The following is a 13,194-nucleotide window of genomic DNA, read 5'->3' on the forward strand; positions in this document are numbered from 1 at the left end:
AGAGAGAATCCCAAGCAGGCTCTGTGCTGACAGCCTACATGGGGCTTGAAACTGTGAAATCATGACCTGAGCTGAAACTAAGAGTCAGACACTTAACCGGCTGGGGTAGCATATTAAACTCAGAAACTGTAAGATTGGTCAGCTACTTGTCCAGCCTGAAACTGGGTGTTCTCTAGGAAGGAAGGCCACCATCTGGAGCTCAGAGAGTGCTAGCCTAACTACTGATTCTTTACAAGAGACCCCATACATAATGTCTACTGACGTGTACAAGCTTCAAGACATTTTCAAATCCAAAAGGTAGTATCGACTACTCCCAGATGAGCCAGGAAAGACTCTTAGAAGACCCCATCTTTCATTTGAATAAGAAAGAAAATGACATGGTGTTATTGCCCCCACAAGCCCCTTATACATTTGAAGTAAATCTTCAGAAGATTTGTCAGGAGGCAAACTTGATCATGAGGTGTGGAAACAGAGTTTCCAGGGGGAGTGAGATTTGTTTGAATTTGTATACTGATGGATTTCTCAGATGGCATTGGGAGTGGGGATTTGATGGGTAATAGGGAGGGGGGAAGAATAAAAAGGCAGCCTTTCTTATTATAAGCTACAGCCTGTCACTTAAGGGCATGTGCCTGATTATTTCTCTTTCACGCATGGGTGCCCTGTTTGCTGAAGGTGTTGTGAAAAGTTGCCAAGAGATAAATTCAACTGTTTATGAGAATCATTACGTGGTTCTGTGTTTATTTCCCTGGCACCCTCCAAGATCTATAATTTGAAGCTGAGCAGCTGCTTTCTGGTGCTTGTAAATAAAAGTATTTAAATTTGTCTTAAGCACATTGTTTGGAAAATGTATACAAAAAAGGGTGCCTTTGTAGCACTAGGGAATCCACAAGAAGAAGGAAAGGAAACTTTTTTATATGGCTACTGCTAACATTTATTGTGTGACTGGGGTAGTGTTACAGTCTCTCAGCGCTGGTCATAAAGATGATAATTAAGTAGGCGGTCCCTGTAGGCTTCCTACCAACTTAGAAGCATTTCTCCTTCTCAGGTTTCAGCTACTACCTCTCCTAAGTGGGAGCTGGAAAAGCAAAATAAGAAGACCTTTGAAGCCAACACAATGTCTCGTCTGTCTTGGCTAACTGTGTCGTAATATAACTGATATTATAGCAGGTAGCAGGGAAATATGTGTCAGGAACAATACAATTCCACATTTTGTTGGTAGCGGGGAACAGAATGTGCACCACCATTCTCACAGACATCCACTTCCTCACAGACTAGAGGAAGGTGGTCAACGAGGTGGCTGGCCAACTGTTGACCGAAAGTTGTTACCAAAATGGCTATCATGCAAATACTCGTTTATCAAAGTAATATTTAAAAAGCTGAACCTTTTAACTTAAAAGAGTATGTTTCAGTATTCCTCTTTTCCTTCACCCATGCTCCAGCAACTCATCTCAGGACTCCTAAGATGACATTCAGTCTGGTTCTCCAACATGTGTGTTAATGGGGAAACAAAGCCTAGTAATCACTGGGGTGGGTTAGCAAGACTATGACTTATCTACTAAGTATCCTTCTGTGTTTAGCTAGAAGCCATTGCTCTCCCGTTTTCTATAAAGAAAACTATTCCTATATTATTCTGGTTAGTAGGCAAAGGAAAGGTAAGAAACAAGAAGTGAGGATTTGCACATTTTGTTGTATAAGAAAAAAAGGAGTTCCCTGTGAATTTGTGGAATTAAAGTCTACAGATTCAGTTGCTTTTCTAATAAAGTTGCTAAATTTTGCCCCTCTTTTTTTTCAACTGTAGAGATTCAGCTTTGAATCATTTCACTGGGGTATAATCTACTCTACGTGGTTCTCAGTCTTGAAGATTCCTGATACATCCTGAAGGCACCAGACTACCTTATATCCAGAACTGTTTGCCCAGACCTGTGGGATATTTGGTTAATGAAGGTAACCATTTTGGGAACCTCTGCATCCAAACTCATTTTAGGCCAGTGTCTAAGACCACAAAGTGTCAAATGCTAAGCTGACCAAGTATTGTGTGAAGACCTGACTGAACTCTTTAATTCAAAAGGGTGAGCATAAAGAAAGAATCAAGGGGGAAATCATCACTTCCTCAAATCTGATTGAAGGTTGAGAGGGATCAAGGAAAACTTCAATAGCTTGGAAACTAGTCCCCAGGAAAACAATGAATAGGGCCTGGAAGAAAAGAAAGGAAGATTTGCTGATTAGCTTCCCCCGTGGAGAGAGTCTCTGCCACTTGGCTTCCTTTGATGAGATTACAGACTTCTGAAACTCATTCCCACCAGGAAGGTAGACACGTTGAAAGAACATCCTTCTAACTAGGCAGGGACACATTCCTTGTTCTTGGGAAAGTACATTATTTTGCTCTCTGGAATGACTTAATCATGTTTTCATCCTTGGGGCCACAGACACCTTTCTTCAGGAGATTCTGAACCAATCTAGTCTAAGAAGAAGTTTAAGCTTATGTGATGAAGTTGCAAGAACTCCAGATAGCCAAATCACTGTATTTTTTATTTTTATACAATATTCCTCAACGGGGTAGAGAGATGTTAACGATCCTCTTACATTTCTCGTCCTTGAGTGTTCCAGTTGCATTTCTCCTTGGTTCCCTACACGCCACCCCAACTGGGAAAGGGGGATACAATCTAATCTTTTATTGATTTGGATGCCATAAACTAGCAAATAATTTCTGTCCCCTTTGTTTTCATACGCTCTCAAATCTCACTGTATCCATCAACTCCAATTCATACCATCATAATTTAAGATACTTAGAGTTGAACGGAATTTTAGTTTAAAGTTCCCAACCTAAGCAGAAAGCCCCATTCCTGACTTACGGTCACTACATCTTCCGTAAAACCACCAGTGTAAGGGGACCTTCTTGGTTGAGTTGGTGTATTTTGGTATAGCTTGTCTTTAATTCACCATCCTCCACATACACCTTCCCCTTATTTCTCTGTTTATTCCAACCTCAAATATCTTTCGAGGCTCATTTTAAGTCATACCATTTCCTAATGGACTTCTTAGACTAAAGGTGATCACACAAACTTAGAAATCTAGCAGAATTCTAGAATCTTAGTGAAACCCCAAAGGGAATGTACAGATATTCTAGTTATAGGCTCTTCTTTTACAGATGTGAAACTGAAAATAAGGAAGGACTCATAGGAAACCAGGCCATATATTACATTTTGACATCCTCTTTAATGCAGCTATGAATAGTTTTTTTCTCTTTTAAACACTGGAAGTCTGTATTTTTTTTTCCCTCCCAATTGCAAGCTTCTTGAAGGCAATGATTATAATTTCTGTGTCTGTGTATTTTTCAATGGTCTCTCATACATACTAGGTTGTTCTAATTCAGTGCTGTCCACTAGAACTTTCTACAAAGGTATAAATGTTTTATAATATCTGAGCCGTCCAACATGGTAATCACTAGCCACATGTAGCTTTTGAGCACTTGAAATGCTATTAGTGCATCTGAAGAATTGACTTTTTAAAGTTATTTCATTTTCATTACCTTAAATTGAAACTTCTATAGACACATGCTGCTAATGATTACATTAAACATGGCAGGTCTCATTATTTTGTTGATTCACTGCAAGTGAAGAAAAGTTAGAGCACATTTGTTGACTTGATAATATCTTAATATTGTTTGAATCAGAATAACAGAGGTTTAGAGATGGAAAAGGCCAAGTCTCATCACCTCGATTAATAGCCCCAGAAAAGTGAAAGCATTCGATCAAGGTCACATGGGTAATTAGGAAAACAGCCGACACCAGGGCCTAGGCCTCCTGGCTATAGTTTTTCTTTATTATTTTTTCATTATTTGTCATAGTCTCTTGGGGGAAGTCAGAGGAGGAATCAGGTAGTAAGTAGATAAGAAGAGAAAAACCAATAGAAATTTTAAAAAGTATGATAAGGATGACTGAGGATTATAGATAAGGAGGAAGGGAAGAAAGGATGTCATACCAGAGTAAAGAAATTTGTCAAAGGATGGAGACGAAGAAAGAAAAAATTAAAAGCTCATACTTTCAACCATGGACTGGTGTAAATGAAGAATCCCTTTTTCAATGCAAAACAATGTTACTGTAATAAATCAGGGACCATTTCATAGATATACCCAGGATTACACAATGAAGAGAGTTTAGTAGTTACTGAACCATGACAAAGTCCCCATATAATGAATTACATTCCTCAAAACCTTTGTCAGACCAATCACAGAATTCCCTTTGAATGAGCATGGAATGTTAACATCTGGTACACCAAATGGAGATAACAGTTTCATCCAAAGCCTCAGTTAGTCAAGCTTTATCCCTCTCAGTTGTCCCCTGATCCCACTTGATCCTTCCTCTTGCTTTGCAGCTAAATGAAGGAGAGACATCACTGAAGAGTGTTGGGTTCTGTGGCATGTAAGAGACCTGGGAAGTAGAAACACTGGTGGATGTGAATTGTCTGGAAGCCTAAAGAATGCTCCAGATGCCCCTTCTCCATAGGGAGTCAGAAGCTCCAGTAACCTATCAAGAGAAATAATTTGGATAGAGACTGTAGATAATCAGTAAATAAGAGAAGTAACTAGTTTCCAAAATCTCAGTGGTTTTCAAAACAGGATGCTACATTTTTGTTTATTTATTTTGTAGTGTTTTGTATTTCATACAAAGAAGGAAAGATGAAGGCTCATATCTGTAATATCATGCTCTGTAAACTGTGCTTTGTTTCTTTGTATCTTTTCCCTTTCTGGCAGGGAAGTAGAATGACACAGATTTTCTTACAGTGTGTGAAATATTTATTTTGTTACTAATTTAATGGTCGTTCAGTTAGGTCATGGGCATAGCTTTTTTTTTTTTTTTTTTTTTTTTTTTTTTTTTTTTTTTTTGCACCTTAAATGCTACTTTACCTGTTGACATGGCACCACTCTCTAGGTCACAAGGTTAGGTCAGAATTTACTCAGTTAGGATTCTAAGGTGGGGCCAGTCATCAGTCCTTACCAAATCTTATTCTGTCTCTGTTCCTCTCTCCTGTTTTCTTCTTCCAGGTTTCTCTGTTTCTTATTAATACTACCACCTGCATCAGAGCTCTGTGGGGGCGTTTTGGCTGTTCCTTTTCCCTTATATCCTACCTCTAGATAACTGCTCCAGCAAGCAGCTTTTCTTTCCACAGTAGCTCACATTTTTCTTCCTTTTATTACATTGCCTCCCCCCTATACCAGGGTGCTGTTGGTTTTCTGTGTCTCCTGTCACCAGCACATCATGAATCTTTCACAGATTGGGACTAATTGTATCCCTCGATAGCTCAAAAACTTTCAGTGGTATGAGACGCTTAAAAGGAAAACACTTAGAGAAAGAGAAGGGAAAAGGGGGAAGAGGAGAAAGAGGGGAAAAAAAAGAAAGGAGGAGGAAGTTGCCAGTGGAAAAAAGTAGAAAACTACGAAACTATATAAGAATTGAACATACATGGGGAGCCTGGGTGGCTCGTCGGTTAAGCGTCCGACTTCAGCTCAGGTCATGATCTCACGGTCCGTGGGTTCGAGCCCTGCGTCGGGCTCTGTGCTGACAGCTCAGAGCCTGGAGCCTGTTTCAGATTCTGTGTCTCCCTCTCTCTCTGCTCCTCCCCTGTTCATGCTCTGTCTCTCTCTGTCTCAAAAATAAGTAAACGTTAAAAAAAAAAAATTTAAAGAACTGAACAAACAGTACTGATGGAGAGTCAAATCAATGGAAAACTATATTTCTTGCAATAGCTGTGAATAATTGCTTTAAAATATTTAACTTGAATTGCTACCTTCCAGCATATACCAAAATAACTTTCAGATTGATTAGAATGTTAAATGTAAAAAAAAAAAAAATCTAAAAATAATTGAAAAATGTGGGACATAATTGTTTCAGGTCAAGATTAGAGAGATCTTTCTAAATAAAATAAAGGCAAAAGAAGAATAATGAAAAAGATTAAGCATAACATAAGCCTTAACAATCCACTAAGAATCAAGGTGCCTAAATGACTCCGTTGGTTAAGCTGCAGACTCTAATTTCAGCTCAGGTCATGATCTCACGGGTCATGAGATCGAGCCCCACACAGGGCTTGGTGCTGACAGTGCACGGAGCCTACTTCTGATTCTCTCTCTCCCTCTCTCTCTTTCTCTCTCTGCCCTTCCCCCGCTGGCACTTACTCTATCTCAAAATAAATACATAAACTTAAAAAAATTCTTAAAACACTAAAAAAAAATCCACTAAAAACATACTCTCAAAATTCAAAAGCAAAAGGCCATCTTGGGAAAAATATTTCCAGGCAATATGGCATACAAAGTGTGAGTGCATTCAAAATACAAGATCTCTTACAAATCAGTAGGACGAAGAACACTCCAAAAGAAAAAAAAAATTGCAAAGATTATGGAGAAGGAATTCACAAAAGAATATAAATGATCTATATTATGAAAAGAAAAACATCAGAGCTATTGTGCTTTTTTTCTTTGTGCATTCTTGCCATTGCTTAAAGCTCATAAAATGCCTCCTCATTTCAGGATCAGTTAGTCAGCTGCATTATTTCCAATTTATATATTCAGTTTTCATTTCATATTTTAATACACTCAATTATTTGACTGCATGCTCTGAGATATTAGAGTCAATTCAATTGTAATCTTTCCCCGCCTTCCTAGACTGTAAGCTCTTTGAGGGTGGGAACAGCGTGCTATTTATTTTTGTGGACCCTACAGCATGCAGACGTGTATGGCACACAATCGTCTACACAGGAAGGGCAAAGAGGGAGGATCAGAGAAGTTTTGAGAGAGGGTACATCTTTTAAGGTGAGTTTTAAAATTCAAAAACGTTTTCAAATACGGTGGGTTTTCTTTTTCCTTTTGTGCGTGTCTTTTGGGTTAAACCTGGCTTAAAGGCATGGTCATAGGACTTAAGAGAAAAGGGTACTGAAGAGAGACAAATGAGGATTTGAATATGGACACTACTCATCATTTCACTCTGAGCCTCAGTTCCTCATCTGTAGAACAGATATCATGACTCCTACTTGCATGGTTATTAAGAAGATAGAAACCCACACTTGTAAAGTGATCAGCATGCTGGTTCCATTCCCTTCGTATTCCCTTTTCTGCTATTCTGAAGTAAAAATGTGGTGACGTGTGAAAACATCTTGTAACATGGGATTTTTTTTTTAATAGCACGATGTACTATTAATTAAAATTTTGGTATATATGTAAGTGTAAATTGCTTGTTATGCTTTTGCTAATGAGAAATTGAATAGAAGCGATGTTTGGGGGGAGAAGGTTCAGAGTATTTTATTTTGTTTACATAAAAAAAAGTAGAACAAAGTGAAATGTGAAAAGCAGGTAATTCAAAAGATTCTATCGTGTCGGAGTCCCCTGGTAGAAATGGCATGGATTTGGGGGTTAGGAAAACTTGAGTGTCACTCTCAGCTCTGCACAAACTCCAGTGCTACCTTCGGCCAGTTACTTGTCCTCATCAAGATTCGATTTCTCCACCTGTCACGCTGGGATTAATAACATTTTCACAGCAGGGGCTGTTGGGAAGACGAAGATAAGTAAATGAAAGCATATGGTACATAGGTGATATTTGATAAATGCTGCCTTTCCCCCCCCCTCTTTCTTTTTCTTTCCTCTCAGAGATGACATAGCCAGCCTGAGTCATCATAATACCTCTGGGTACTTGGATGTTTAAAAGACCTCATGTAATTTTTTAAGTACCTACCCAACTATCAATGAGTGACTTAGGTGTCAGGAAGAAGAGATTCTACTTTTAAAAGTGCCCTTAGACTCGACCCCTGTGTTTACAATAGGATTTTTGGATCCGTGCCTGTCTCACGACACACAGTCTAAATCTCCATGCATATTTAGTTAATCTCAGTTCATCTTGTAGACACACAGCCATCATTTTGCTCTTGGGAAGACTGAGAACATTGTGTCCCAATTCTTTTGTTGTAGGGGACTACCATTAGTTTTTACCACTGCCTGCTTTTTAAATTTTGTGAGCTGTAAAATGTAGTACTATATATTCCTGAGTAGGGTTTTTTTTTTTTTCCCCACTGAGAGTATTTAAGTTGAATGTGTTTTTAATAGTCTGGGAGGGAAGATACTGGTAATAAAGCAAAGCATTCGAAGTTTTAAAAATAAGCAGTACATTTATAGCAATTATGGAGGTCCCTTTTTCTCTAAATGTGTATTTGTTTTTGAGAGAGAGAGAGGCGGGAGGAGGGAGAGAGAGAGAGGATCCCAAGCAGGCTCTGCCCTGTCAGTGCTGTCAGCCTGATGTGGGGTGTGGGACTTGAACTCATGAACTGTGAGGTCATGATCCGAACTGAAATCAAGTGTTGGACGCTTAACCAGCTGAGCCACCTAGGCGCCTCATGAAGGTCCCTTTATTAGTGATTAAATATAGTATTATAGAATAGTATATCTAGAGTGAAAAAATGCTAATCATCAACCAGCAGTAGTTCTTTTTTGTTTTTTAATAAAGGAATGCTTATATTTTATTTATTTATTTTAATTCTATTTTAGATAGAGAGGGTGGGTGGAGAGAGGCAGAGGGAGAGAGAGAATCTTAAGCAGGCTCCTCAGTCAGCACGGAGCCCTATGCAGGGCTTGATCCTACAACCCTGGGATCACGACCTGAGCCGAAATCAAGAGTTGGACGCTCAACTAACTGACCCGCCCAGGTGCCCCAGGAATGCTTACATTTTAGAGTGAACGAGGCATGGCCTGTGATATTTGCCTCAGTGAATTTCACTTAACAGGATATACTATAGTACTTATATTGCTATTTTGTCTTTAAAATTGCTACTTAAGGAATATGACTCTAGCCTCTCTTATATTTGCTTTCAGTGTGGCCTTGAATGAAAAGAGGCAACATCCCTTTTCTCCAAAGATAAAACACTCTCCACACACCATTTTCTCTTCCTTTTCTAAGCTATGGGGATGTGACTTTGGTGTTTCCTTTACCTCTATGTCCTGTATCATAACTATCTTGCTAGAATCAAAACTCTAGTTATTAGTCAACCTGTCTTAACTTCAGATTCGTTTCTGTTAGGGAGGAAGGTTATTGTTGATGTAAGCCTCCTATGTCTATATATGTACTTTGTAGAAATTATCTCAATTACTTAATTTAGGTGATATGGATTTGATTGTCCCCATTTCAGAGCTGAGGAAAAAGAGGTCCACAGAGTTTCAGAAATTATTCCACACTCTTATCCAGTGAGTTGAAATTGTAACCTAGATCTGAATAGTTGTCAACACAAATTCTTTCCAATTCTGCAGGCTCCTGGACGTTTACACTGATTCTTTAGAGTTCTTAAATAGCCTTTTTGTGATTAAAAGACTATGTAAGGATAGTCTTCTATATCTGCAAATAGGTACAAGTTCAGGCTTTTGAGGGGAGAGATGAAGAATGTACCTTTCAACATGGTCTTTTTCAAGCATGTGTCATATATCCAGGTGGCGTGGGGCATATGGGACCTACTCTCCAGAGACAGAGACCATGACTGGAGGTCAAGTCTTGGGGGCGTCAACGACATGTACACAATAGGTGAAAGGCACTTACAATCTTGGCTCCCTGTTGGCCTGTTCTCGGAGTGGTTTATGGGGCTGTGAAACTAAGAGTGGGCTGGCTTGACATATGGGAGGTTCCGCTCTAAATAATACGGAGGGAGCCAGGAGTCTAAGAGAGCAGTCAATTATTAGGGGATGTGGGTACGTTCAGCTAAAGTATTTAACATTGGTCTTATCCAGAGACTTACTAACTTTGGTGCATGTGATCACCTGGAGAGCTAACGAGGAATCAGTGGTCCAGTAGGGGAAGACCTGGCTCTCTGTGCTCTTATTAAGTTCTCAAGAAGATTCTGATACATGCCCAAGTTTGAAAAACACTAAACCGTATTTTGAAATTCCTATCTCATCACCAAGTAATGACTATGAAAAAGCGGTCATATGTCCTTTTCTTTGTTGTTATAATGTAGAAAGATCTGCTGATTGACAATTTGAATTCAGAAATATTTGTTTATATTTTATGCAGTTATCTCAGGCTGATAAATGCATTCCCAGGATGAGGTCTTTGGAAGAATGAGCACGTCAAGGACATCTGAAAGATTCTCCTTCTCAAACTTTGCTTTCCCCGTGGGAAACAGTGCGAGGGAAAGGAAATGAATCCTGACCCTCCCTGGAGGCAATGCTTGCACATATTTTGGAATCTGAGGGGCAGCTGCCAATTTCACCTGCAGGCAGGAAGTACACACCTGTTAGCTATTTTTTAAAATAGCCTGTACTTGGCCAGATTACAAGGAACACTGTTGTCACGGCATCAAAAAAGGAAGCTGACTTACCTGCAAGTAATCCTTATTAAAGGAGATTTTAGGAAGCTGGACACTTGAGAAAAGCAGGCAACTGTGAAAAGAATATCTCCTGCTTACCTTCGTGAAAGCCAACAATTACCCCCAAATTGGGCCGGGATTAGATAAGGCAATCAGTTGTAATAGAGTTGATATCTGGGAAGGGGGGAAGTACGAGTCATTTAGAGATAAACCTCTTATGCTTCCCTTTCCTTGATCATCTTTATCCTTGCACCCACCCCTACCTTTATACATAGCGGTCACTGGTGGGGTGAGGGAGGAGTGACTTTGGAAGTGCGCCTTAACCAGGCTTTTGTGTGCATTGTCCAGGGCTCAGGGCTTTCTCATCAGCAGGCTTTCCTGCCCTGTCATTAGTCCTGGTGGCAAAAGAGACTCATTCCCATGAACTGACCCATGCGGCGAGCAGGTCACCTCGGACGGAGGCTTGCTGCTTCATTCAAAGGCTTCTGAGATTCCCAGATGTTGAGGCAAGATGCAAATATGGGGACGTGCTTTTCATCGCTCCTCAGTTCAGTTTCTGACCATTGGGAGTCATGGGGTTCTATCTGCTGACCAAATGGATGGTTTCGCCGGACATGGTGGACTCTGAGCGTTCACAGTTGCAATTGCAAAAAGAGTCTCTTTGTGAGAGCAACAGTTAATTCTCTCTGAATGTTACCACAGCTTAGGGAGAATAAGTATTCCACCCCCCTTACATGTCCCCCCTCGCTTTTGCTTAAAAACAGGTAATTGGAGCAGGGCTTCGAAGTGTAATCTTGCCCAAAGGCTAAGCTTGCCACCTAATGACACATGGTTGTTCTTCTTTATTGAGGCGGTCTTGCACTCATTATCCCTAAATTAGTTCCCTTTTCTCCTTTGCTTTATTATTCATCCATCAACTCCTTTTTCATCTGGATTTTTCCAAGTGAACCATGGCAAAGTGTCTCTTTGTGAGGTTGTGTGTCTGTGCGACAGTGCATCTGTGTGAGTGAGCGAGCCCCCGTCCTCCCCGTGCCCCTCGTTTACATTAAGCGTTTATTTAAGCCAAGGCAGTGGAAAGCTGACAAAATTCTTTGGCACTGATTGCCTCATAATGATCTGACATCAATCCCGGGGAGGAAAATTTAGCTGAAAGAGGAAGAAGCTGGAATTCAGTTGCAGGGTTCCCTTGGCACAGCCAGAGGCAGGCCGCTCAAACTCAGAGAAAAAAAAATTGAAACTGGTTTTTCCATGTAGTCGAGAATGTTTGTGTAAAAGTATAATTATGACTTTAACATCCTGTTCTGTCAAAGGAAAAGTTTCATATACCACTTGGGATGTTATATCCAGCTGGTCACATGACACGAGGTAAAGACAATACTGACCCGGGTTGGACTCCCTACTTTACCCCTGGTCATCAGTATTACTTAACCTGTTGGAGTCTCAGTTTCCTCACCTAAAATAGGAATAATGATATCAACTTCACTGGTTTGTGGTGAGGATTAAAAGAGATGATGTTCAGAGTGCGTAATACAGTGACTGTTAGATTGTAGGTAACAAGTCATATCAAAGATTTATCATCGTAATTCCCTTATAATGAACTGAAACACAGCTTGGAAAAATTTTGGTTTAATGGCCTAAGAATCTGAGCTTAGATTTTTTTTATCTCTCTGTCTCTCTCTCTCTCTCTCTCTCTCTCTCTCTCTCTCTCTCGGATCACCTCTTTCATCATCTTGAAAAGGGACCTAGCATTTTCTGAAGCACACCAGGCATTTCTGTTACTTACTGGACACTCTGCTTGGTGGTGTATTCTTCTCATCAGACACTTGTGTAAACTCTGCGAAGGCTAATTATCAGTCCCATTTTGCAGAGGAGAAAATTCCCATTTTGAGAGGCTCTGGGAGGTTAAGTAGCTTGTTCAAGTTTCCAAAGTTAGTGGTGCAACAAGTATGCAAACAAGAGTTTGTCAAGTCCCAAAGGGTATAAACACAATTGAGAATTAGAGTCTCTTTCATTTGTCTACATTTGCTTTAAGAAAGCAAATATCCCTCACATATTATGTAACAAAATCTTCTGATTCAGAGGGTTAGTGGACTCATTTAGTCTGAACAGAGGAGGGAATATTAGCAACTTTGTCTAACTGCTTGATTCTGAGGGTAAATATGTGATATGTGTATGCAATATATCACATTTGCTATTGATATTATTGAACAGATTCAATCATTTATGTCTCTCTGCTGGCAGGAATGCAAACTTATGGAGCCACTCTGAAAAACAGTATGGAGGTTCCTCAAAAAATTAAAAATAGAACTACCCTAAGACCCAGCAACTGCACTACTAGGTATTTATCCAAAAGATACAAACATGCTGATTCGAAGGGGCACATGCACCCCAATGTTTATAGCGGCACTGTAGACAGTAGCCAAATTACGGAATGTCCATTGACTGATGAATGGGTAAAGAAGATGTGGTATATATACAATGGAATATTACTTGGTGATCAAAAAGAATGAAATCTTGCCATTTGCAACAACGTGGATGAGTGTATTATGATAAGTGAAATAAGTCAGAGAAAAACAAATATCATGTGATTTCACTCATATGTGGAATTTAAAATACAAAACAGATGGACATAGGGGAAGGGGAGCAATAATAAGATAAAAACAGACAGGGAGGCAAACCCTAAGAGACTCTTAAGTACAGAGAACAAACTGAGGACTGCTGGAGGGATATTGGCTTTGGGGATGGGCTAAATGGGTGATGGGCATTAGGGAGGGCACTCGGGACGAGCACTGGATGTTGTATGTAAGTGATGAATCCCTAAATTCTACTCCTGAAATCATTATTACACTATATGTTAACTAA

Source organism: Panthera tigris, chromosome D4, assembly GCF_018350195.1.
Source record: "Panthera tigris isolate Pti1 chromosome D4, P.tigris_Pti1_mat1.1, whole genome shotgun sequence".
Taxonomy (NCBI): domain Eukaryota; kingdom Metazoa; phylum Chordata; class Mammalia; order Carnivora; family Felidae; genus Panthera; species Panthera tigris.